The sequence below is a fragment of the Neophocaena asiaeorientalis genome, unplaced genomic scaffold (genome assembly GCF_003031525.2).
Source record: "Neophocaena asiaeorientalis asiaeorientalis breed wild unplaced genomic scaffold, Neophocaena_asiaeorientalis_V1.1 scaffold346, whole genome shotgun sequence".
Taxonomy (NCBI): Eukaryota; Metazoa; Chordata; class Mammalia; order Artiodactyla; family Phocoenidae; genus Neophocaena; species Neophocaena asiaeorientalis.
In genome coordinates this window covers 2,524,126-2,529,220 of record NW_020175400.1, presented here as the reverse complement: position 1 = coordinate 2,529,220, position 5,095 = coordinate 2,524,126, and the positions used below count along the sequence as shown (strand labels likewise).

Here is a 5,095-nt window from a genome sequence, read left to right as displayed (position 1 = left end):
CGCCCGCTAGCCTGAGCCCGGCGGCCGCGCCGCGGTGCGACCTGGGACCAGCCTCCGCCCAGCTCAGGGCCTCGCTCCCTGACTGGAGAGGGAGGGGCCGCGCCGCCGCTCAGGGACCCGGCCTCCCCTCAACGGCGAACCCGCCGGAAACCTCAGTCTGCCCGGCGCTTCCTGGTCTGCGGCTCCCGACCCCAGGCCGGCGACGCGGCGTCTCCCTCCGCGCGGCCTATGCAGCCTCGGGGTGGCCTGTGGCCTGCATCGAAGCAGTCCGCCTCGCTGGCAGCCGCAACTTCCCGTCTGCGCCCCGCTCACTCCCGCCGCTACCCGAGAGGCAAGAGGGAGACTCCCAGCGCGACCAATAGGAGAGCCAAAAGTGGACCGGTCCGCCCGCGGGGTGGGGAGGAAGGACTTCCGGGTGGGCCTTCTTGAAGAACTCTGGGAACCAAGGTCCAACCTCCCCTGCTCAAGAAGCAGATGGATTCGTCCTGGGCAAGCCGATGGGCGGTAATAATACTTTTTAGATCGTCTAAAGAAGACAAACTACCGGGTGGCCGCGTGGCCTAATGGATAAGGCGTCTGACTTCGGATCAGAAGATTGCAGGTTCGAGTCCTGCCGCGGTCGTAAGGGGTTGTCTATAATTTTTGCCTTATTCCTTCTTGGGAATTAAATACCGGAACAGTACGAAACGCTGTCGCCGATTACCACCTCACGTGGAAGTCTGGGAACACCAAGATCTGCCGAAATAACTACCCCCACACTCCACACCCAGTATGCCTCACTGAAATTGCTCCCTTACTTGCCCTGGGGGCGGGAGTAGTGGTATTTTTCTAAAATGTACCTGCCGGGCTCATACCCCCACGCTGGTAGAGTAGGGTGGGGACATCCTACGCGGAAACCCCGATTTTAAATCAACTGATAAGTGGGAATAACAGAGATTCACGTTTGAGGGGAACACCCTCCCTCTCTTCATCCTGGGCAATTCTGATGGGTAAAAATACTGCCTTTCGTTGAACCCGAATCTGCCACCCGGTAGATTAAGCCCTCGCCCCGGCGCGTCCGGCTCCCCCACGCCTGAGGAGCTACCAGAGGTTGCCTTCCAGTCTTTGCTGGCTCCTATCTCTGCATCCACCTCCTGTTGCTCCAGGTGCCTCTGATAAACTGCAAAGCGCCGCAGAATAAGGCCCACGTGGATAACGAGAGCCTGGGAGTTGGATGCTGGAGACCCAGGAAAGCAAGGCTCAGAGAGATTTGAAACAGACCTGACACAGCTGACTAGGGACAAAACTCAGGTCTCACAAAAAGTGGGCGCCCACGTCCCAGGCCGTGCGTGTGCCAGGACACCGTGAACTGACTTGAAAAACAGACTTCGGTATTTTTCAGGGGTGTGGTTTGGGGATACCCAGGGAAACACACTCCTCCGCCTGTCCTGCGGACTGATCCCGCCCAGAGAGGCGGAGAGAAGCCCCAGACCAAGGCTTGTGAAGGTTGCACTGACGTTGAACCTAGATCCTTCCATACATTTCCCTTTTCTTTAAGTAAGAAATATTGTTTATACATTGTTCTAAATGTATTTAATATACACACAAATGTATTTTTTTTCTTTCTTTTGGCAAAAAATACAAGCAAATGAAAATTCAGTGTCTTAAAATCTAGGCTTTTTCACATAACCTTGTACCACTGATATTTAACAAAATGCCGAGAGAAGAGGTTCTCGGTTTAAATCAGGGACTCCCTAAATGGGGAAAACATTTTCATTATTTCTTCTAATCTCCTAGTGCAATTTAGCATTTCCTTCAATTATGAGGTTAGGCTACCAGCCACCGTAGTATCAGCAGCACCTGGGCCTTTGTCCCCAGTAGCAATCACAGATATGTCCATGACACATTACAGTTGCTGCAGATTTTTCAAAATATTGTTTACACTCATCTGTACTTCATTTCTTCTTTATTTTAAATTGGGGTATAGCTGTTTTACAATGTCGTGTTAGTTTCTACTGTACAGCGATAAGTATCCCCTCTTTTTTGGATTTCCTTCCCATTTAGGTCACTACAAAGCACTAAGTAGAGTTCCCTGTGCTATACAGCAGGTTCTCATTAGTTACCTATTTTATACATGTTAGTGTATATATGTCAATCCCAATCTCCCAATTCTTCCCACCCCCCCATTTCCCCCCTTGGTGTCCATACATTTGTTCTCTACATCTGTGTCTCTATTTCTGCCTTGCAGACAGGTTCATCTGTACCAGTTTTCTAGATTCCACATATATGCATTAATATACAGTATTTGTTTTTCTCTCTCTGACTTACTTCACTTTGTATGACAGTCTCTAGGTTCCTCCATGTCTCTACAAATGACCCAATTTCATTCCTTTTTATGGCTAATATACACTCATCTGTACTTCAGAATAACAGTGTGGTAGGCCACTGCCCTGATCTCCTTTTTCATGAGTTAACCAAAAAATTACATATTATATCATCTGTTTTTTCTAATATTTCATTATCTTTGTTTTCCTTTGTAATCCTATGTGTTTTATGCATTTAAAAAACATTATTCTTAGAAGGTGTCTATGACACAAAAAAGCTAAGCTCTCTTGCCCTACCTGAATGTCACTTCCGGGGATGGTGTTGCTGGACCTGCCTGATATCCATTAAGAGAACAGCCTTCCCCATAGTTTCAGGGTCAGGAAATGTCCAGCAGGATGCCTGCGCCTCCCAGAAGGTACTTCAGGACAGTCTGATACCCTGGCCCTGGAATTAGAATCTTCAGCAAGAATAAAACTGACTGACACTGATTCCTGCTGAGGGAGGGTACCTGGAGGCATGAGCACTTCCTGCCCAGCTGCACTGTTTCCAGGGTTTTGAGCCCAGCTCCCCAACCTTCCCTCCCGTCTTTTCTGGGAGCTCCTGCGAGAGTGTGTCCTTCTAGAAAAGTCTATTTTTACTAGTAATACCTGAGAAACCACGTACATTTCCCTACAATTCCCTGGACCTCTCCTCCCACATAGCAAGAGACAAATTTATTAGGAACCCCCTGTCCAAATTGAAACACTGTACTTTTTTGGAAAGCATGTACCTCAGTTGTAACAAAAGCTGATTTTTTTTTAAATCTCCCCTTCCACTGTTGTAAATGCCCAGGAAGACTGACCTTGTGTCTCACTGGATGCTCTCTCCAGGCCCTGGCTGGAGCTTGGTAATAACAACCAGCACTTATTAGATGTCAGGTTCTGGCATCTAATTAATTAATCCTCGCATTGACCCCTAGGACAGAGGTACTATTATTATCCCCTTTTACTGATGAGGAAACTGAGGCACAGAGAGGTAAAGTAGGGCACTTAAAGCCTGAGAGCGGGTAAGTGGTAGAGCTTCCCCAAGATTTGAACCCAGGGAGACCTGCTCTAGGGGCAAGGATTTCAATAACTGCGTTACACAGTAAACACCCACTCACCCTGAAAGCTGAGGACCCCAGCTCCAAGGTTATGTGCCAGACATGGGCTGGTGCTGGAGATGCAGGCTGGTGCAGACTCTGCATCACTGCTGCTGACTAAGGGACTCTTCGGTCACGGCCTGCTCCTCCAGGGTCCCTCTAGTGAGCTTACTTCCTGGTGACCGTTTTCTGTCGTGTTTGCCAAGCCCAGCTTCAGCAGTTTCTGCCTCAGAGAGAAAATATCACTGTTCTACCTCTATCAAGAGCTACCACTGCCAAATGAAACAGGCTAAACATTTTAGGGTACCATCTGCTTTAATCCTCTCAATAACCCCTTTGGTACTATTGGTACGTAGGTACTATTATTATTCCATTTTACAGAGGAAAAAGGAAAAAGTCTCCAGTAACAAGTATGAGGTTGACTCACTTATCCAAAAATTACACAGTGAGCGCAGGGCCTGGAATAGGACCCAAGCACTGTATGATTCCAAACCCACCAGGCATTTCTGCAAGCCCACTAAACACCCCATGTGAGAAAGGGAGTCTGAGAAGACAGAAAGCCAACCCTGATCCTGGGTTTGCTACCGGCTCACACCAGAGTGACTGGCGTAAGATCCCAGGTCATGCTAATAGCTGCCCCAATATTTGTCAGAAGGCAACATGAGTTTATTTTTATTATTTTTTTAACACTTTATATTTGTATCTGAGTGATACAGGTGTTTTTTTTAACTTTTTCTTTTATATCGGAGTATAGTTGACCAACAATGTTGTGATAGTTTCAGGTGTACAGCAAAGTGATTCAGTTATGCATATACATTTGTCTATTCTTTTTCCAATTCTTTTCCCATTTACATTGTTACATAATATTCAGCAGAGTTCCCTGTGCTATACAGTAGGTCCTTGTTGGTTATCCATTTTGAATGTAGCAGTGTGTACAACATGTGAGTTTATTAATATTTTTCATGAGTCTTCCTCCTTTGTGCTTGACCAGTGGGACCCCCAAGGGAGTTGAACAAGAGGAACAGGATGAAGAAGGGGGGAGGGGAGGGGTCTTTTAACCAAATATTATTTACCACGCAGTTCATAAGTCTCCTTATCTGTAAAATGGGGACGTTATAGCACCAGCACCATGGAGTTGCTGCAAGGGTCAAATGAGCTCTACGTGTAAAGCATTGAGAACAGCACCCGGCCCAGAGTAATCGCTCACAAAGTATAAGGTGTGATTATTCTTATGTCAGCACCTCCATAAAAGCTGTGCCAGCACTGTGAGCACCTCCAGGGCATTTGTCCCTGAAATAACCACACCTGCGCTACCGGCCTTCAGAAAGCAGAAGGCGACCATCTCTTTTGAGCTGTTTCTAGCAAAAACACATGGGAAGGGGAGGGCTCGTTTGGGGTCAGCTCCTGCCGTGCCAGGTCTCCATCTACCACCTGTGGGATCAAGTTGGCATGTGTGTAAAACTGGGGATGAGAGGTGTGGGCTATTTTCAAAATGTGCTTCATATTTCAGAGGGGTAATTGTTGATGTCAAACCTGTGTAGTTTAAGGGAAAAAGGGAATTAATGGAAATGCAAATCATTGGTCTTGTGGATGAGAAGCTTCCTGACCAGAAGAGACCGTGCCCTGTCCATTTGTGTGTCCCTAGCATGGAACCTGGCACATAGAGGTGGA

The 5,095-nt window shown here is 47.5% G+C and overlaps 1 protein-coding gene and 1 non-coding gene across 2 annotated transcripts in view; one reads left to right on the top strand and one right to left on the bottom strand.

Moving 5' to 3' along the window:
• The window catches only part of POLG (DNA polymerase gamma, catalytic subunit), a 17,612-nt gene extending 17,293 nt beyond the window's left edge, over window positions 1–319 (bottom strand). The window contains exon 1 of the mRNA XM_024766480.1: window positions 152–319. The gene's annotated coding sequence lies outside the window, so the exon portion shown is untranslated. The remainder of the gene's footprint in view (window positions 1–151) is intronic.
• A 230-nt stretch (window positions 320–549) lies between these two features.
• On the top strand, window positions 550–622 carry TRNAR-UCG (transfer RNA arginine (anticodon UCG)). Its single transcript has one exon. It is a non-coding gene; the product is annotated as a tRNA-Arg (tRNA).
• Window positions 623–5,095: the final 4,473 nt, after the last annotated feature.